Raw genomic sequence first — 22004 nt, 5'->3', positions numbered from 1 at the left:
TCTGGGTACCTTTACTGCCTCCATTTCCCTTCTCCAATTAATCAAACTTCACTTTGTAGGGGTTCACAATAATCCTCCCTTTCTGGGAGTCTGATAAACTTCAAAGCAAGATCACTTCCACCTAGCTTCCTGCTGGGACACAGCCCTAGATATAAAAAGAAAAGGAGTACTTGTATTCTTAACCCAGTCCCTACTGAGACCTTTATCTTGGCTGGCTGGTAGGCACACGCTCCACCACTCATACCTCGTACAAACTTACATTCCCCGCATCTTCTGTAAGGAGCGAGTCATACAACCAACCATCTTCTTTAAGTATATCCCTTAAGACAACTCAGGGTGCCCTTATATCCCCCAGCAAGCCTTGTTTTTAGTCACATGCCCCCCATCACTTGACTCCTGGACTGAGAGGTAAACTAGACACAAGTGAGGCTGAAAGCAGGACTCCTTAAAGGGCCAGTCACCCTGTGACACACTCCTTCAACAACTGCCCTTTGTCTGAGGCAGATTGGTTCTTCTTTCCGTGAAGGGAAGTTGTCTTTTTACATGTCCTACAAAGTTCTGGTTATATTTACCAATACAACATCACTCACATTTCTTTGTAGTGTACTCAGTATAATTGCTGAGGCAAAAGTTTTCAGTGATCAAAACCCAACTCTCACTTGCTGTAGTGCTCCCTCTATGCCAGACTGCTCATGTTTAGCATTAGTCTTGTGGAGACACCCCATGCTCTCATCTCTCAGGCATTCAGTAGGAACCCAAGGGAGGAGGGTTAGCTTTAAGGAATGCTATGTTTTCCTTGCAGATGCAGCAGCTTAACTGTCCACGCCCCAAGAGCTTTCACGCCTCTTACTCAAACTACTGCAAATAGCCCACGTTTCTATCAAAGGTCTTTTCCCCCATCACAGGCTCACTTACTTTGTATATGCACATTCCTTTATTTGATGAAAGATTTCTTTGTTCTGCCTTCTCAATATCAGCTATTATCAGTCACAGAGTAGCCATGATACAGAACTCATGCTCACAGCATGTAAAAAAAAATCAACCTGTTGGCACTAAAAAAAACCAAAACAACCTGTCAAGGTTGAAGCCAGGATTATGAACAGAGATGGATTCTATACATTTGTCGTATGAATGAAATGGTTGTAAGCAGAAAATCTGTAACATACCGTTCTGGCTCTCAAATGCCTGGCACAGCATTGTAGCCTGCTGTTGGTCAGGCATCCTGGGACTTCTAGTCCCAAAGGACCAGGTGATGCTAGGCTGAGAGCAAAGCCTGCTGGGAGAAGACACAGGATGTAAAAGCCAAAGCACCATAGTAGCGAGTGAGATAAGGGTGGTATGGAATTTTTGTACCGTGGGGGTGTGATGGTGGGTAGGTGGGGTGAGGGACAACTGTAGTTATCAGGTCTTGTCTGGGAAAGGAGCCTGAGTAGAGCTGTGGACAGAGACCAGTGACAGAGATTGCTTGGAACTACTGTGGACCTTTACAGCCAGGAAGAATGAAAGGCTATATACAGATCCAACTGAAAGAGCTATGAAAAAAATTCTGTAACTGAGAAATAGAAATGATGTTGTGAATCTCCATCTTACTCCCACTTCTACATTCATTATGGTACTTCTACTCATCATAATCCTATCAGATCTATTGTTTCTTTTGTCTCCTTTACCACCCTTGACTGTGCACCTTCTACCACACCCCTTTTTATACTTGGAAGACTCTCTGTCCTTATCCTGTGAACTCTGCCTTCTAATCCACCTTTCCAAGCAGTTTCTCTCCCCCTTATTATGTCAGTAATCCCTCCTCCCTCACCTGACCTATTTCCAGTTTTTCATATACATTTGTGTTAAACCTTGTGTGTATTAGAAAGCACTAATAGTGTAACTAAAAAATTGACCTAGCTATACAGGTGCAAACTCCTAATGCAGAGGCACTTAAACTGGTTAAAGTGATTTAGAGCAATGTGGTTTTAGTTTGGGATCCAAATTCTTCAACAGAGGTGGCCTATAAACATTTTAAAATAATGACAGGTTTCAGAGTGGCAGCCGTGTTAGTCTGTATTCGCAAAAAGAACAGGAGGACTTGTGGCACCTTAGAGACTAACCAATTTATTTGAGCATGAGCTTTCGTGAGCTACAGCTCACTTCATGGGATCATTGCATACTGAATGCGTCCGATGAAGTGAGCTGTAGCTCACGAAAGCTCATGCTCAAATAAATTGGTTAGTCTCTAAGGTGCCAAGAGTCCTCCTCTTCTTTTTTTAAAATAATGGTGTCAACAAGTTGCAAGTCTGCCGTAAAAGTCACAGTTTGCCCATTGGCCTTGTCACTTAAAGGGAATTTTAGGGAAAATTCTCACCAGGGCTATCACCAGTTCAGCTGTCCCGGCTGCGAGTCCGACTGCAGCCAACACAGCCCCTGAACGCCTAGGACGGGTGCTGGAAAGGGCTGGTTTGTAGTCACATGCCTCCCTGAGGAAACCCCCACTCTGAGATCTCTTCTTTCAATAGCCTGGTTCTGCCACGGCGGCCAGGTGGGTTTCGACGCCAGTGACGCGCCGCCGCTCCGGAAAGCGATGTGGGGGGAAACCCAGGGGGCCCGGGACGGCCCCGGCAGGCCTGACCCGTGCGTGCGGGCGCGAACCCCGGCGGGGCGGCGGGCGGGCCGGCCGGGACGCGGCCAGCCATGGAAAGGGTGGGTGAAGCGGAGACCCCGCCTTCCCCCGCTGTAAGCCCAGCCGGCGGAGGAGGGCTAGGACGCGCCCCCTTTAAACGGCCCGCCCCCCATGCGAGCTCCGCCCGGGGGAACTGACCCCCCGCCCCCATTCGAGTCCCGCCTGGGAAGGGAGAGACACTCTCCCCACAAAGGGTTAACCGCCTCCCGCTGCCCCAGAGTGATTCCAATCGAGCGCCGATCCCTCCTCGACCAGTCAGGGCCCGAGCTGCGCTGAGTGATCAGGGTGGTTAATCAAGCGCGGAACCAGGTACGCCGGCCCTATAGCTTGAAGCGACAGGTTTATGAATCGATCTCCGATCCGTTTCCTCCAAAAACCTCCCGGGTCAGTCCCACAGATCTGGTCGATTAAGGTCGCGTAGTGGAGCGCCAATCCCCACCCCCCTCGGTCTGTGGAAGCCGCTGGTTAGTCAGACGCCGATCCATTCCCCGCCCCATCGGCCCTTGTTGGTCTGAGTGGGCAGGCTGCATAGTCGAGCGCCGATCTCCCGGCTCGCCCAAGTGACTGACCAGACTTAAGAGCTGAGCGCCGAGGCAGCCGAGTGATTGGCCGCGCCTCGCAGGAGCCGCACCTCGGTCAGCGGCAGCAGCGGGGTCCGTGGCAGGAAGTGGAGCGGAGGGAGCGGGGCCCCGGGACGGACCCAGCCGCCGGACAGCGCCGAGCTACGGCGGCCGCACGGCCCCTGGTGCCAGGTGAGAGGGAGGCGCCCTGGCCACGAGCGCGCTCGGGGAGGGGAAGCGGCGCGGCTGGGGGCGGCCGCCGCCTCTCGCCCCCGGCTGTCCCAGGGGGCGGTACGGGACGCGCTCCCAGCCGGGCGGGGGGCGGCCCGGAGCGGGACCCAGTGCCCCGAGCCCCCGCTGCCGCCCGCGGGGCTGAGCGAGGGCAGCCCCGGGACGCGCCGGGGTGCTCGGGGCGGGGGCGGGGGGCAGGCGCCACCGAGCCGGGCGGGGGCCGGCGCTGCCCCGCCGTGTGCGGGCCGGGCCGCCTGGAGCGCCCCGGGCTGAGCCCCGGGCAGGCACCGGCTTGGCTCCAGTGCCCGGGCCCGCCGAGCCGGCCGGGACGTGCGCGTCGCTAACCCCCGCCGCGTGGGAAGTCACGGGGGCCCCGCGGCGTGTTTGCTCTGCGCTGCCGCTGCCCGGGAAGGCACGTGTGGGGCTTGGGCGCGGGGCGGTACGCGGCCCCTCTCTCGGCGCTGTCACCGCCTGGCGCGGCGGGAGGGGAAGAGTGCCGTCCGAAGAAACGACTCCGGAAACCACCGTCAGACGCTCGCCCCTGCTGCTCCTGGGGTGGCGGAGCGTGGTCCCTCGGGCCAGCGCTTTCGGCCACCTCTTGTCCCTGGCAGGCTGGATGATGAAGTAGTGACGGCGAGGAAAGGAATACAGCAGGTAGGGAGGGGGGGTTAGCTGTGTGTTAAAATCCAAAGCCGAGGATTACGGCGGTCCCATTCTTAAGGACGAAGAATTGTGTTGTGGATGAACGAAGGGGACTGGGGATCCGGAGATCTGGGTCCGGGCTGTGACACTGTCTAGGCTGCTGCGTGACCTTAAGGAAGTTGTTTGTGTCTCAGTTTCCACGTATGTTTAACGAGACAAATACCTGTTTCTCAAGGGTGTTGTGAAGACTAATTCTTCGTCCTTTGTAAAATAGCTCAAGATCTATAAAAGACTGATTCTTTAGAAATTCTCTCTCTCTCTCTTTCTTATATATGGACTACCAAATAAATATATATATTTCAGAATGGTAGTGCACAAAGAAGCATTCACTTGGCTTTTAACTTAGCCTTTTTATTGTGTATGTTGGAAGGGTGGAAGTACAGGTCACTGCTGGTACTAAAAGAAAGGTGTTATGCGGAGAAAGGGCTCTTAAAGAATAACCCCCTCTCCCCCCATCAAATCCAATGTAACTTTAGATATAGTGTCTTTTGCAGAAGGTGTATTCTCCAGTATGCTGTGAAGTTAAGTAATATAGTTAGGGTTAAATAGTAACCGAGAAGGAGAGAAACTGAATATCAAAACCAAGGGAGATAATCTGTGTGTTTTCAGCTGAGATTTGAGGAGATGAGAGGCAGTGAAGCAGAGATACAGGAAAGCTATGCAGTACACAGTCTTGTACAATTCGAAAAATTATTGTTGCATATCCTTCTCAGCTGGTTCTCTGCCTCAGTGATATCACGTTTTGGTAATAGGTAGCAGCAGCTCTGTAGCTTTTCAGACATAACAGCTTTCTGGTGCTGACCACATCTGAAGTGACAGAATTCTGTTTGTATTTTTCTTAACAAAACAAAGCATCTTCCAGTATCCACAGATCAAAAAATAATCAACAGCATTTAGGGTTTGTTACAAAATTTGGTCAAAAGTCCATATTTCTAGACAACCCCACCACCACCACACTAATTTCAGTGACAGAAAACACTGCAGAACCTTGCTTACCAAGTCTTCAGGGACACCTGAAAGTATTAGGTAATTGGAATAGTTGACTTAACAGATTTTGAGTTGTGCACCCATGGTTTCTTAATCTGTGTGTAGCCTTCCAAACTTCCTGGCCAGATACCATGCTTACGCACCTACAGACATATACTTAAGTACCAACTTTCTTATTAAAAGAACCCTGGTCACTGCCCAGAGATATCAGCTAGCCTTGAGAAAGTTGTGGAGCTTTTGCAGGACTTCAGCATGTCGGTCTTTATATGGTGAACTGTCCTCAGCTCATATGTCTTGCTCAGGAACTCCACAGATGGGGTTACTTCAAGTGGAAGAGAAGATGCCTGAGGTGGAAAGTGTGGGTGAAGAACTGGAGCAGCTGTGGGGGAAACAATTAACTAAGTTACGCTTACCTGAAAATTGAGGTCATGACCAGGTTTTGGATAAAGGAAGTTCAGATTGTGAAGGTTTTACTTTATATTAAATATTTCCATGTGTTGTTGCTAAACTATCATTTAGCAACAACTTTATATTACAAACATTGACCTAATGAAATTCAAGAGAAGGCGGGGAGCTTCATTGTCATACTAGTTGTCTTTGAATGGAATAGAAATTAAGTACACTTCATTAAATGAAATCTTAAATCTTCCCTATGGGAGAGAAGGAAGCAAAGTTCAGAAAGCTTTTAATGTAACTGCTGCTGACTAAACTAGCATAACTAGTGGTGGTTGCATGGGTGTGAGGATGAGGAGAAGCAACAGGGAGGAGGGAACCATATGTTCTGCAGGCGGGTACTAGCTCTTTGGTATTGGGTGGAATATGGAGGAATAATTGAATTTAGGGTTCTGTGTTGCAGTTGTTCTATGTAAAATTGCCTTTGAAATCATTGGGAGATTTTCGTGTGGCATAACTGCAGAACCTGGTCCTATTTAGGAAAGGTTGCACTTTTTAAAAAGTTTTCAGAGTAGCAGCCATGTTAGTTTGTATCCACAAAAAGAACAGGAGTACTTGTGGCACCTTAGAGACTAACCAATTTATTAGAGCATAAGCTTTTGTGGGCAACAGCCCACTTAATTGGATGCATGGAATGGAACATATAGTAAGAAGATTATATATATACACACAGATAAGTTGGAAGTTGCCATACAAACTGTGAGAGGCAAATTAGTTAAGATGAGCTATTATCAGCAGGAGAAAAAAAACTTTTGTAGTGATAATCAAGATGGCCCATTTAGACAGTTGACAAGAAGGTGTGAGGATACTTAATTTAGGGAAATAGGTTCAATATGTGTAATGACCCAGCCACTCCCGTCTCTATTCAAACCCAAGTTAATGGTATCTGGTTTGCATATTAATTCAGCGGACAACTACATTTTGCTTGCTGTCAGGCATACCACTTGGTGTTACCCTTCTCTTTATAGTAGTCTTTGCATACACATAGCTGCTTCTACTTGAAGCTTTATCAGTTGCAATTAAGCTTCTAAACAACCCTGATGGGTACAATAAGTATGAGCTCAATTTTACAGATAAGGAAACTGAGGTATAGAGAGATTAAGTGCCCAGCCCGAGAAGTCAGTGGTGGAGTTGTTAATAGAATCCAGTTTTACATCTAAACCGCCCTCTTCCTCTCCTCTTGTTTCTCTCTCAAACTTTTTTTTATCTGTGGTAGCCAGTTGATACACTACTCTGAAAACTCAGTAACTTAATACAGAAATCATTTGAGATGGGTAGACAGGAATATTTGTTTAGTTTTTTCTTTTTAGACTAAAATCATTTACTAGGTTTCTGGTCCTTCACACTGCTTGGTGTAGCATACACATGGAACAATGCTAGGAGCTTCAATAAACTGTTCATATTTGTGTTACTGTTGTCTTCATATTTGTGAATTGTTCTACAAATCAAATATGTAATTTCCTGTGGGGCTCAGTCCTAAGAGAGGTTTCAGAGTAGCAGTTGTGTTAGCCTGTATTCCCAAAAAGAAAAGGAGACTAACGAAAAGGAGACTAACAAATTTATTTGAGCATAAGCTTTCGTGAGCTACAGCTCACTTCATCGGATGAGAAACTCACCTCCTTCTCAGCATCAGGATCTTAGTGCACAAAATAGTCTCATGTGGTTGTTCACTTAGACAGAATATGGCAATTCCTGTTCATTACATCTCCGTGGTATTGTGAGTTAAAGGGACACGGCCAAGTTAAATATCTTTTAAAAAAGAGCTATTTTTCTTTACCTGAGTTATAAATAAGCATCCTCTGTTCTTAAAAAAAGAAAGATGGTTAATAATCTAATTTACTTTTCATTATGTGGCAGTGGCTGGAAGGTCCTATAAGGGAGCTTTGCTTGATACCCCCTCTTGTAGCTAATTAGCTGCCTTCCAGGTGGTGAGATAAGTCCAGCAAGCAGCACAGTTGGTTGTGAGATCTACAGAGAGCAAGTAGGCTCCTGCGGGAGTCCCTAGGTCAGGGGAAAGACACTTGTTTACATGTGGCTCCCAGGCAGATGGCCTGGTGTGTGAGACCTGTGGGAACTATAGAAGTTATTGCAGGAGATCCTGGGTCAGAGGAAAGGGCATGTTTCATATGTGAAATTTATGAAAAACTCTCTTATTTGGAGAAATAAAACTCAGGCCCTGGAGGAAGGGATCAAAATCATGTGGCTGTTTAGTGCTCTTGGATGCATTAGCTAGTGAGTTAGCACAAAGAAAAGGAGTACTTGTGGCACCTTGAGTGAGCTGTAGCTCACAAAAGCTCATGCTCAAATAAATTTGTTAGTCTCTAAGGTACCACAAGTCCTCCTTTTCTTTTTTGCAAATACAGACAAACACGGCTGCTACTCTGAAACCTGAGTTAGCACACTAGCTGACAATAGGTTGTTGGCTTACTTTTTACATTTCTGGTTATGTGTACCATGAAAATAGACTAGTCAGTTTGTCAATTTCTGATTTATTTCACTTCTGGGTTTCCCTGCTTCCAAAAAGTGTTCGGGATGCGGATGCTACAGGGGGATGATTTGTTTTAAAAACCTATTTCTATTTGATTTTAATTTAACAGAAATACATTATTAGTTTTAAATGTTTTGTAAGTTTACTTTCATAGAAACTAAATTTGGGGCAAATTTGATCCAGTGATAGCCTACAAAGGGAGAACTACGGTATGTATTATACACTTATATAATTCAAAAGGTCCAAAACTTGCCAATAAGATTTGTAGTAGTTGAGTAAAAGTGAAAGTTAAATATATAAGGTACTCAGGAAGTAGGGATTTTATGTAACCAAATTTCAGAAGCTTCCTTGGCCTTTCTAATGGGCATATTTTTTTTTTTTAAAAAAAAACCTTATAAAAAAACTACCAGCAAGAAAAGATTATATTGTGCACTGTAACATTTTCAAATGACTTCTTTATTTAAAGGCCATCAATTAAAACAGAATGAATTGGTTGCTTTTGGCTCAGTGCTAGGTGATAACAATTGTTAAATTGTCCCGTATGTCTGTTTGCTAATTAGTTTTTTTGCAAGGTATTACAGTGTGCAATCCCCAAAAGTCTTTTTATCACAGACAAATTATTCCAGAAGAATTGTTTTAATTTATTAGGTAAAACATGTGTCAAAATACAGTATTGATAAATCTACAGACCTGTAGTCACCTGGGTGTAAAAATAAACCCACCCCCGTCCCATTATATTCTTCAGGGAATGCACTTTTTGCCTTACATTTTAATAATCTGCCAAAAGATGCACTTCGGGAGCAGCCAAAGCACAGCTCGTGAAGTTATACAGTGTAGTCCTCCGCACTTAAATCAAGATGGAGTATTGCATGCTGAAAGAAAAGGAGTACTTGTGGCACCTTAGAGACTAACCAATTTAAATAAATTAAATTGGTTAGTCTCTAAGGTGCCACAAGTACTCCTTTTCTTTTTGTGAATAGAGACTAACACGGCTGTTACTCTGAAACCTATTGCATGCTGGGAACTACTCTCTGTGAGCCGCAGATCCTTATAAAAAATGAGGATAGCTGCAGTTGGCTCTAATGCCCACTAATTGGGTGTGGCCCTCAAGGTCCTGACAAATTCTCAATTCAGTCGATCAGTGTTTGCCTCTGAGCTTGTCTACACTTAAAATCCTTCAGCAACACAGCTGCACCGTTGTAGGGATTCAGTGTAGATGTTACCTATGTTGGTGGAAGGGGTTTTCCTGTTGGCACAGGTAATCCACCTTCCTGAGAGGTGGTAGCTAGGCCGACAGAAGAATTCTTCTGTTGACCTAGTGCCATCTACCACCAGGCTAGGTCAGAATAGCTATATCTCTCGGGGGGGGGGGGTCACACCCCTTGGAGAGACAGCTATGCCAATGTAAAATCCTAATGCAGACAAGGCCTCTGTTATCGTTAGCTAAGATACTGGCACAGCTCTTACTGAAAGCTAGTTTACGCTAGTAGCTCTACAGGAGCGCAACTTCACTGATGCAGCTGTGTCGCTGTAGCGCGGCTGCTGAAGATGCTGTAAACTGACTGGAGAGAGCTCTCCCGTTGATTTAATTATTCCACCTCCGCGAGAGGTGATAACTGTGTTGGCGGGAGAAGCTCCACACTGTCTACACCGGTGTATAGATTGGTGTAATTTATGTCACTCACAGGTGTCGATTATTCACACCCCAGAGTGAGGTAAGTTATACCGAAGTAAATGGTAGTGTAGACAAGCCCTGTGTCTTTTTTTAAACCCCATTTCACACCGTTAATTTTAGGCAAAGAATATTACTCTTAAAGCGTGAACTGTAAACATCTGCCATATGCCTCATTTTTACTTCCTCATTGTGTGTGTGGCAGGAGAAGAACAGCTTTTGCTTTCAGGATGAGGATGCCATGATTATTGCTTTGACCTTTGATCCTGTGTTGGGGTGGGGTGTTTGTTTTTTAAGATGGGGTAGAGCATTTCTGAGCTTGAGAGTTCTTCCTGCTTTATCAGAGAGAGATGAGTTAAAATATTAGTGTGATTAGTCTTGTAGCTGGGCTATCCTTTTCGATTCTCCCTCCATGTCAGGAAGTGGTTAGTTATTTGACTTGTAGAGGTAGGAAAATAGCAGGTTTAATACAGAGCTTACACAACCAGTTTGTCTGATTTGTTAATAACATAAGCACTTTATGCTATTGAACAGGTAATAGCTTGATGTTGATAGATTACTTTTTTCCCCACCCTTTCTGTTTCTATGGTTAAAATGGATCCTGGTTTCATTCAACTTTAGTGGAACCAATAACTGTGGGCGAACATGCAGTTGCATACCTTACTCCTTACCCCAAAATCCATTTGTAGCCAAAGGAATTGTCATATTTTGTTCACTATATTGACTTCAGGTCTGTCTTTTCTGCGCAGCAGTAGTAGAGTTGGCCACAAATGGGTCATCCAGGCTTAATAAAGCAACGTTAAAGAAAGTGTAGGTCATCCAGAAAAATTAATTTTGGAGGCTGAATGGCTTTAGTACTTGGGATACCGAAGTTAACTTTGACGTGCAGTCCTTGCACCTTGTGCTGTAATTGCATCTCGCTTCACGTCTCCCAGTAGAGTTGGATTGTAGAACAAGTAATGCCTTGAAGAAGGTAAGGATGTTGATTTCATTGGGTGGCATGCTTAATTCTGAATCGGTCTGACCAAAATTGATACAGCGCAAGAGGGCCACTGTGCTGTTGGATGTGCATTTTTGGGAAGAGAGATGTAAAACTGCTTGTGTTCTTTAAAAATCTCATAACACTTTTCATAAGAGTAGAGGTGTTAACTCCAGAGTCATGGCCAAATTCTAGCGAAGGGAATTACATTCCTCCTTCCTAAATTCCCCATCAGCTTCAGATGCATATGGTTTTTTTGCTACCACTTCTCCAAGTATTTTATAGAGGTGGGCAGCTGCCATGTTCCACCCCAGAGCGGCTGCATTTCAGCAAATGTTGGAGTGAGCCTCATATGTAGTGTGTACATGTTCAAGTGTGTAAAGTACTTGTGGCTGAAAGGTGTTATATAAGTGCCAGACATCATCAGTCTGCTCATAGAATGTCTTTTTTTAATTACAAAAAGAAAAGGAGTACTTGTGGCACCTTAGAGACTAACCAATTTATTTGAGCATGAGCTTTCGTGAGCTACAGCTCACTTCATCGGATGCATACCGTGGAAACTGCAGCAGGTTTTATTTATACACAGAGAATATGAAACAATACCTCCTCCCACCCCACTGTCCTGCTGGTAATAGCTTATCTAAAGTGATCATCAGGTGGGCCATTTCCAGCACAAATCCAGGTTTTCTCACCCTCCCCCCCCCCCCCCCCACAATTTCACTCTCCTGCTGGTGATAGCCCATCCAAAGTGACAACACTTTACACAATGTGCATGATAATCAAGTTGGGCTATTTCCTGCACAAATCCAGGTTTTCTCACATCCCCACCCCCACCCCCATACACACACAAACTCACTCTCCTGCTGGTAATAGCTCATCCAAACTGACCACTCTCCAAGTTTAAATCCAAGTTAAACCAGAACATCGCGGGGGGGGGGGGGGGGGGTTAGGAAAAAACAAGAGGAAACAGGCTACCTTGCATAATGACTTAGCCACTCCCAGTCTCTATTTAAGCCTAAATTAATAGTATCCACTTTGCAAATGAATTCCATTCAGCTGGAATACAGACTAACACGGCTGTTACTCTGAAACCTTTTTTAATTACATAAAGAGTACTTGAAATAGAAGAACATACACCTGATATTTTGTGTGTAGTGATTCTGATTCTCTTGGAGAGATGGATATACTATGCTGACTTTTTAGATTAAATCATTTTCTTCTAAATAAAAGTGATATGTAATCCGATCACTGAGAATCTGGCAAATATAATTCAGGAGGCTTATTTGGGGGCTGCCCCGATCGTTTCTAGTGCTTTTTAAGCTAGATTGATTAGAACATAGTCACTGATGATTCATGTTGTTTTTTCTTCCCTGTAATGGAATATATGCTAGTATGTAGCATATGGTACTGCTGAACAATGTTAAAAGCACAGAGCCCTGATTTGATGTTATACAGTGAAATGGAATTTGGGTTTTTTAGCCTGGGCTTAAGATGAAAGCTTTAGTAGATTGTCTTTGCTGCTGGTCTGTGTATCAGATACAGTACATTCTGGTAGCAAATTCTGCATATGGCTGTTTCCATTTCGAGGAGCTTTTTCCCATTACTTACTTGCATGTGTTTCAGAGTAGCAGCCGTGTTAGTCTGTATCCACAAAAAGAACAGAAGTACTTGTGGCACCTTAGAGACTAACAAATTTATTTGAGCATAAGCTTTCGTGAGCTACAGCTCACTTCATCAGATGCATCCAGTGGAAAATACAGTGGGGAGATTTATATACATAGAGAACATGAAGCAATGGGTGTTACCATACACACTGTAAGGACAGTGATCACTTAAGGTGAGCTAAAAGAAAAGGAGTACTTGTGGCACCTTAGAGACTAACCAATTTATTAGAGCATAAGCTTTCGTGAGCTACAGCTCACTTCCTCAGATGCATGCCGTGGAAACTGCAGCAGGCTTTATATATACTAATATGAAACAATACCTCCTCCCACCCCACTGTCCTGCTGGTAATAGCTTATCTAAAGTGATCATCAGGTGGGCCATTTCCAGCACAAATCCAGGTTTTCTCACCCTCCACCCCCCCACACAAATTCACTCTCCTGCTGGTGATAGCCCATCCAAAGTGACAACTCTTTACACAATGTGCATGACAATCAAGTTGGGCTATTTCCTGCACAAATCCAGGTTTTCTCACATCCCCCCCACCCCCATACACACACAAACTCACTCTCCTGCTGGTAATAGCTCATCCAAACTGACCACTCTTCAAGTTTAAATCCAAGTTAAACCAGAACATCTGGGGGGGGGGGGGTTAGGAAAAAACAAGAGGAAACAGGCTACCTTGCATAATGACTTAGCCACTCCCAGTCTCTATTTAAGCCTAAATTAATAGTATCCAATTTGCAAATGAATTCCAATTCAGCAGTTTCTCGCTGGAGTCTGGATTTGAAGTTTTTTTGTTTTAAGATAGCGACCTTCATGTCTGTGATTGCGTGACCAGAGAGATTGAAGTGTTCTCCGACTGGTTTATGAATGTTATAATTCTTGACATCTGATTTGTGTCCATTTATTCTTTTACGTAGAGACTGTCCAGTTTGACCAATGTACATGGCAGAGGGGCATTGCTGGCACATGATGGCATATATCACATTGATGGATGTGCAGGTGAACGAGCCTCTGATAGTGTGGCTGATGTTATTAGGCCCTGTGATGGTGTCCCCTGAATAGATATGTGGGCACAATTGGCAACGGGCTTTGTTGCAAGGATAAGTTCCTGGGTTAGTGGTTCTGTTGTGTGGTATGTGGTTGTTGGTGAGTATTTGCTTCAGGTTGCAGGGCTGTCTGTAGGCAAGGACTGGCCTGTCTCCCAAGATTTGTGAGAGTGTTGGGTCATCCTTTAGGATAGGTTGTAGATCCTTAATAATGCGTTGGAGGGGTTTTAGTTGGGGGCTGAAGGTGACGGCTAGCGGCGTTCTGTTATTTTCTTTGTTAGGCCTGTCCTGTAGTAGGTAACTTCTGGGAACTCTTCTGGCTCTATCAATCTGTTTCTTTACTTCTGCAGGTGGGTATTGTAGTTGTAAGAAAGCTTGACAGAGATCTTGTAGGTGTTTGTCTCTGTCTGAGGGGTTGGAGCAAATGCGGTTGTATCGCAGAGCTTGGCTGTAGACGATGGATCGTGTGGTGTGGTCAGGGTGAAAGCTGGAGGCATGCAGGTAGGAATAGCGGTCAGTAGGTTTCCGGTATAGGGTGGTGTTTATGTGACCATTGTTTATTAGCACTGTAGTGTCCAGGAAGTGGATCTCCTGTGTGGACTGGACCAGGCTGAGGTTGGTGGTGGGATGGAAATTGTTGAAATCATGGTGGAATTCCTCAAGGGCTTCTTTTCCATGGGTCCAGATGATGAAGATGTCATCAATATAGCGCAAGTAGAGTAGGGGCTTTAGGGGACGAGAGCTGAGGAAGCGTTGTTCTAAATCAGCCATAAAAATGTTGGCATACTGTGGGGCCATGCGGGTACCCATAGCAGTGCCGCTGATCTGAAGGTATACAGTGTCCCCAAATGTGAAGTAGTTATGGGTAAGGACAAAGTCACAAAGTTCAGCTACCAGGTTAGCCGTGACATTATCGGGGATAGTGTTCTTGACGGCTTGTAGTTCATCTTTGTGTGGAATGTTGGTGTAGAGGGCTTCTACATCCATAGTGGCCAGGATGGTGTTATCAGGAAGATCACCGATGGATTGAAGTTTCCTCAGGAAGTCAGTGGTGTCTCGAAGGTAGCTGGGAGTGCTGGTAGCGTAGGGCCTGAGGAGGGAGTCTACATAGCCAGACAATCCTGCTGTCAGGGTGCCAATGCCTGAAATGATGGGGCGCCCAGGATTTCCAGGTTTATGGATCTTGGGTAGTAGATAGAATATCCCAGGTTGGGGTTCCAGGGGTGTGTCTGTGTGGATTTGATCTTGTGCTTTTTCAGGAAGTTTCTTGAGCAAATGCTGTAGTTGCTTTTGGTAACTCTCAGTGGGATCAGAGGGTAATGGCTTGTAGAAAGTGGTGTTGGAGAGCTGCAAGAGACTTGTGGCACCTTAGAGACTAACTAATTTATTTGAGTGTAAGCTTTCATGAGCTACAGCTCACTTCATCGGATGCATTCAGTGGAAAATACAGTGGGGAGATTTTTATACATAGAGAACATGAAACAATGGGTGTCACTGTACACACTGTAACGAGAGTGATCACTTAAGGTGAGCTATTACCAGTAGGGGGGAGGGGGACCTTTTGTAGTGATAATCAAGGTGGGCCATTTCCAGCAGTTGACAAAACGTCTGAGGAACGGTACTTAGCCAGTAACTTCCACCAGTTCAGTGATTTCCCTTTCTTTAAAACTTTGGCAAGGAACACATACTGTTTGAATATTTCTTTATTTAATGTAAATTACCTTAATAGATTGTACCAAATTTAAGCCTTAACATTGATTGTCATCATTACATGTTTAATTTTAAATAAATTCCTTTTTTGTTTAATAAATAAACTTAATTTAAATAAAAATTAGGGCTGTCGATTAATTGCAGTTAGCTCATGCGATTAACTCAAATTAATCTCAATAAAAAAATTTTAATCACAGTTTTAATCGGACTGTTAAAAAAGAGAATACCAATTGAAATTTCTGAAATATTTTGGTTTTTTCTACATTTTCATATATATTGTGTTGTGTTGTAATTGAAATCAAAGTGTATATTCTTTTTCATTACAAATGTTTGCCCTGTAAAAATGATAGAAGAAATAGTATTTTTCAGTTCACCTCATACAAGTACTGTATCTTTGACCTGAAAGTGCAACTTAGAAATGTAGATTTTTTTTGTTACATAACTGCACGCAAAAACAAAACAACGTAAAACATCAGAGGCTATAAGTCCACTCAGTCCTACTTCTTCTTCAGCCAATCGCTAAGACAAACATGTTTGTTTACATTTTCAAGAGATAATGCTGCCCTCTTCTTATTTACAATGTCACCAAAAAGTGAGAACAGGCATTTGCATGGCACTTTTGTAGCCAGCATTGCAAGGTATTTATGTGCCAGATATGCTAAACATTCGTATGGCCCTTCATGCTTCAGCCACCATTCCAGAGGACATCGTTCCACGCTGATGACGCTCGTTAAAAAAATAATGCGTTAATTAAATTGTGACTAAACCCCTTAGGGGAGAATTGGACATCTCCTGCTCTGTTTTACCCGCATTCTGCCATATATTTCATGTTGTGGCAGTCTCGGATGATGACCCAATACACGTTTTTGTTCATTTTAAGAACACTTTTGCTGCAGATTTGTCAAAATGCAAAGAAGGTAACAATGTGAGATTTGTAGAAATAACTGCAGCACTCGACCCAAGATTTAAGAATCTGAAGTGCCTTCCAAAAACTGAGAGGGACGAGGTAGGGAGCATGCTTTCAGAAGTCTTAAAAGAGCAACGCTCTGATGTGGAAACTACAGAACCCAAACCACCAAAAAAGAAAATCAACCTGCTTCTGGTGGCATCTGACTCAGATAATGAAAATGAACGTGCATCAGTCCACACTGCTTTGGATGGTTTTTGAGCAGAACCAATCACCAACATGGACGTGTGTCCCCTGGAATGGTGGCTGAAGCATGCGCATCTGACAAGTAAATATCTTGCAACACCGGCTACAACAATGCCAGGAGAATGCCTGTTCTCACTTTCAGGTGGCATTGTAAACAAGAAGTGGGCAGCATTATCTCCTGCAAATGTAAACAAACTTGTTTGTCTGAGCGATTGGCTGAACAAGAAGTAGGACTGAGTGGACTAGCAAGCTCTAAAATTTTACAGTTTTATTTTTGAATGCAGTATTTTTGTACATAATTCGAAGTTCAACTTTTATGATAGAGATTGCATTACAGTACTTGTATTAGATTAATTGAAAAATACTATTTCTTTTGTATTTTTACAGTTCAAACACTTGTAATCAAAAATAAATATAAAGCGAACACCGTGCACTTTGTATTCTGTGTTGTAGTTGAAATCAATTGTATTTGAAAATGTAGAAAACCACCAAAAAGATTTAAATAAATGGTATTCTGTTTTTGCCAGTGAAGACATGCCCTAAATTGTTAGCATCTAATGGATATGGATGTTTAGTCTCCATATGAGATCAATTTGGTGGGTCATAGGGCTGGTCTACACTACTGCTTAAGTCGATGTAACTTACATCGCTCAGGGGTGCAAAAAAGACATCTTCCTGTAGACTTGCCCTTAGTTCTACCTCCCATGTCACAAACTCACCACTATACTTTCCCTTACACTGTAAGATCTCAGACGGTTGAAACTGTCTTAATATGTTTGTACAGTGCCTAGCACAATGAGGCCCTAATCTCAGTTGGATCTTCTAACAAAGTCTCTAGCAGCAGGGGCCAAAATTGCCTTACTCACTATAAAACTGGGTATTGGCAACACTGAGAGATCATTCCACTATGTAAAAGGGTTGGGGAGAGATTTTTGTATTATAACCAATGATTGTGACTCCCCACCGCACCAAATTAAACTGGGTATAATACAGTGACTTAGGGCTTGTCTCCATGACCCCCTGGTTTGGACTATGAAGGCATGAATTGCAGCTGATGTTGGCGTGCTGCACCAGGACTGTTCCGTGTGATTGCAGCAGGCATAAACTAAAAGGTACCTTGGTCACATTAATGCAGTGTTGTTTGAAGAGGAGTTAATTAACATGAACTAGGGCTATGTCTACACTACCATGGTAAGTGAATAACATAGCTGGAGTCGACGTACCTTAGGTCAAATTACCACGGGGGGTCAACGGGAGGAAATCTCCCGTCGACTTACCTTACTCTTCCCGTCATGCGGGGTAGAGTACAGGGGTCGACTGGAGAGCAATCTGCAGTCGATTGGGCGGGTCTTTACTAGACCCACTAAATCGACTGGTGGTGGATCGATCTCAGAGCGTCGATCCTTGCTGTAGTGTAGACCTGCCCTAGGTACCTTTTTAGTTCTTGCTAGCAGCTGTGACAAAGTTCCTCCCCTGCCTTGGTGGGTCCTGCGCTTATGGGTTGGGAGGAAGCGCCTATGGGCGGATTTGCTCGCCTCAGAGGTTCACGGCAGCCCCCAGTTTGGCCGCTTTCATGCCTCAAATCTGCCATTCGCTCAGTTAGCCTCATCATGGGCCAGCATGGGGAATGGAAGAAGAACAATCACCGCAGTCTCTGCTGATCCACCTAGTGGATTGGTGAACAGGCCAGCAGTGCTGACCGAAGTCACCAGGGTCCCTTTTCGACTGGGTATTCCGGTCGAAAACCAGACACCTGGTAACCCTACCTGCTACCAGTTGCACAGCTTGCATCAGCCCTAGGGTTGCAAGATGACACTTGCTCTGTTTATGCTTAAGGTCAGCTCTGTTTGCACACATAGGTTTCAGAAAGTAGTGTATTCAAATCCCATTGATAAAACCAGATCTTTGTAAAGAGAGTCCTATGGCTAATAATGATAGCACTGGAATCCAGGAGAGCTACATTCTGTGCCTGCATCTGCCATAGATCAGCTCTGTGCTGGCTTTCTGTCTCCCTTTCCTCCATCTGTAAAAGGGGATAAAACATGCCTAAAACATGTCTACCTCGCAGGATGTGGAAGCCTAAGTACTATTGATAAAATACCTTAGGAGCCTTGGATAGAAGGTGCAACAGGAATACACAAGGTGCTATATGATGATGGAGGCACAAATAGTGGTAAAACTGGTTAAGCCTTGGTTATCCTTATTTTTTTAACAAATGGGTTAATGCTGGGATGAAAACTCTTTGGGGCTTTCCCTTTCAGTTACCCTGGGTTGATGCAGGCATACTGCTGTAGCACTGGAGTTTGCAGCAGTGTGGAGAACTAAAGCATATGCATTGGATTTTGGTGTGTTTCTCAGCAAGCCTTGAGCTCTTTATTTCTGTTTCACAGCTGGTTTTGCATGCAGGTCATGTTCTAGCCTTCTCCGGGAATTTTGGCAACTTAGCGCGGTGATGGTTACGGTCTGCCACTAGTGAACCCTTAGCACCTTCAGGCCAACAATACTATGCACTCACTCAGGATCTATTTAAATGTTGTTTTGACCAATCGGATTTATTTCCACATTGTCAGTGGTGCACAGCGTTAAAACTCTTTACACAGAAAACTAAAATGCCAGCATACAATATCAAATAAATAAATCAAGTGAAGCAACCCCTCCAGTGTGTGACAGACTCCAAACTCAAGCTCCCTTTTTTCCTTTGATGTACTTGTTTGAAAATTTTCCTGTCGCACGTTATATAGAGGTGTATTTTGTTGTTCAGGTAAACACATTTCTTAGAATCCAGTGTTGCCAGCCTGTAGTAGTCAAAAATTATTATTCAGGCCCCCCCCCCAAAATCATAGTACAGGCTGAAAAATTATAAGATTTTTAAAAATAAATGTTGAATTATTTTTATTTGCCCTTTTCAGGTTTTTGAGCCTTCTGGTTTCACATTTTCCATTTTTTCTATGTAAGTAGGAGGGCTGGAAAGTAGCATACTGTATTTTTAAACTGCTCAGATTCTGATGTCATCACCTGATTCCAGGAGTTGGGGACACCAAGTATTGTGAGAGTTGTGATTCATCATGTGAAATGGCAACCCAAGTAAATTAGTTTACCTTTATGCTGTTTGTTAGCTTTATGCACTCCATTTAGCTTAGTTTAGTAAGAGTAAACCAGGCAGTTTCACTTTCCATTTCTCATGCATTAGCTCAGTGCTTCAGCATTTGGGTTGTGAACACTTCAGGGGAAGGTTTAAGTCCAAACAAAAATCTGTTAATTGAAAATTCCAAACAAACATTTGTTAGGTTTTGAAAACCTTTGCTTCAGAATCAAATTTTGAGGCTTTAGCTATCTTACATAAAAAGAACAGGAGTACTTGTGGCACCTTAGAGACTAACAAATTTATTAGAGCATAAGCTTTCGTGGGCTACAGCCCACTTCATCAGATGCATAGAATGGAACATATAGTAAGAAGGTATATAATAGTGTGTGTGTGTATATGTATATATAGATACAGAGAAGGTGGAAGTTGACATACAGACTGTAAGAGGCTAATTAAATAAGGCTCGTTCACCTGCACATCTACCAATGTCGTATATGCCATCATGTGCCAGCAATGCCCCTCTGCCATGTACATTAGCCAAACCGGACAGTCCCTATGCAAAAGAATAAATGGACACACATCTGACATCAGGAATCATAATATTCAAAAAACGGTAGGAGAACACTTCAACCTCTCTGGCCACTCAATAAAAGATTTAAGGGTGGCAATTTTGCAACAGCAAAGCTTCAAAAACAGACTCCAACAAGAAACTGCTGAGCTTGAGTTAATATGCAAACTAGATACCATTAACTTGGGTTTGAATAGAGACTGGGGGTGGCTGGGTCATTACACACATTGAATCTATTTCCCTAAGTTAGGTATCGTCACACCTTCTTGTCAGGTTTCAGAGTAGCAGCCATGTTAGTCTGTATCCGCAAAAAGAAAAGGAGGACTTGTGGCACCTTAGAGACTAAGAAATTTATTTGAGCATAAGCTTTCGTGAGCTGTTGAGGAAGTGAGCTGTAGCTCACGAAAGCTTATGCTCTAATAAATTTGTTAGTCTCTAAGGTGCCACAAGTCCTCCTGTTCTTTTTGTGGATACAGACTAACACGGCTGCTACTCTGAAACCTATCTTACATAGACAATTTTGAATTCCAGTGTCAAGCTTCTAGCTGTACATCATAAACAATGAGACTGTTTTGTAGAGATTGACAAATATTTAAGTGTCAACAGCGTGCTTGGTGTACACCACACACAGGAAGACATGTCCCTGCCCCAAGGAGCTTACAGTCTATATATATTGGATTGTGTCCTTTACAGATTTGTTTTCACTTGTGTTGCAGAACATGAACCTCTGGTAATGACTGGGGAAGGATAGAAAGCAAACCAAACCAGTTTAATTTTATTTCAAGTCTTGCAATATTTATTGTTTTTTCCTTAAAGACCCAGATCTTGAAGCATGTGATAAGGTGAGAATCTCAGCTTTTACTATTAATTTCTGGCCCTCATAGTTGTGGAGCAAAGCTTAAAATGTGACCAGAGTGTAACCAAAAGGTGCAGAAACAAGGCGACAAGAAACAGAGCCCCCGAAATGTTAAACTTTTAAAAAAATCTCTTGTGATTTCTAAACTAATTGCAATTTTGGGAGGCCTGTCTCAGTATTTTGAACACTTTTTGGTTGGCAATACTGTAAAACATTTTCAGGCATTTCTAAGCACACTTGGCTTTCAAAGCCATCCAGGGAATTTATGTGGTGAGATGTGTAAAGTATAAAACACCTTTAATTAAAGAACATTTGGCTTTCAGTGGCAAAGCCTCCTCATCCAAAGAACATTTGCAGCTGTTGTCAGTGAACTTGTGGGTTAGACTCTCCAGGGTGTATACAGAGGAAGTTAGAAGACTTTCATATTTATGATCTCTGAAATTGACTTCCCGGTTGCCTTAATTTAAGCTGCTGGCTTCTTTGTTTAAGCTTATGAATGCTAAAGGACATGTAATAAAGTTTAACCGAACCACTGAATGTTGAGATGAAACACGTGATTCTGTATCCTGCAATTTGTATTCCTGGATCTCAACAGATTATTTAGAAACAGGTCAGACAGTGTATGTGAAAAATTATCATTTATTTCTTTGGTGCCTGGCAGCAGGAACTTCTTGGTGCTGACCGCTAACGTAGCAGAACCACCAGTGCATGCTAGCTATGTTAGTAGAAGGGGGTGTAAAGGCAGAACGTACCTCCCACTGGCAAAGGATTAAATGAAAGAACTACACTATTGCGCAATTTAGACTTAGTGCAACAGATGGCTTTCCTTCCCTCTCTTCCCTTTCTGTCACCAGTGGTCCTGTCCAGGTTGGACAGAGATGCTTTCATTAAGCCAGGGATTCAGAACCTGGTGTTCACACTTTGCTCAATTAAAAGCCAGACTGAAAATTTGCCAGGAGCCCAAAGGCTCCATTTACTGCTAAATGAGGCAGATTTCAGTTACCCTTATCTTGAATAGTGAGGTGTGTCCTGTCTAGGCTTCAGGGCCCAGTGGGTGATGCTTCATTTTCCTCTGGATCAATGATCTATTACTTAGTAGGACCTGTACTGTTCTTCTGTACTTATACTGCCCTCATCACCGTAGTATCTGAGCACCTTCCAGTACTACATGGTGT

At 43.6% G+C, this 22004-nt stretch overlaps 1 protein-coding gene across 2 annotated transcripts in view; it reads left to right on the top strand.

Moving 5' to 3' along the window:
- Nucleotides 1–3240: 3240 nt before the first annotated feature.
- The window catches only part of TAOK3 (TAO kinase 3), a 142831-nt gene continuing 124067 nt past the window's right edge, over nucleotides 3241–22004 (top strand). The window contains exon 1 of one of the 2 annotated variants that reach the window (XM_073312562.1): nucleotides 3241–3423. The gene's annotated coding sequence lies outside the window, so the exon portion shown is untranslated. Of the gene's footprint in view, nucleotides 3424–3801; nucleotides 4117–22004 lie in introns of those variants that run through there. The other variant, XM_073312563.1, reaches the window with a different exon arrangement.

This window comes from Lepidochelys kempii, chromosome 15 (assembly GCF_965140265.1).
Source record: "Lepidochelys kempii isolate rLepKem1 chromosome 15, rLepKem1.hap2, whole genome shotgun sequence".
Classification (NCBI taxonomy): Eukaryota; Metazoa; Chordata; order Testudines; family Cheloniidae; genus Lepidochelys; species Lepidochelys kempii.
This window is presented reverse-complemented; position numbering and strand designations above follow the sequence as displayed.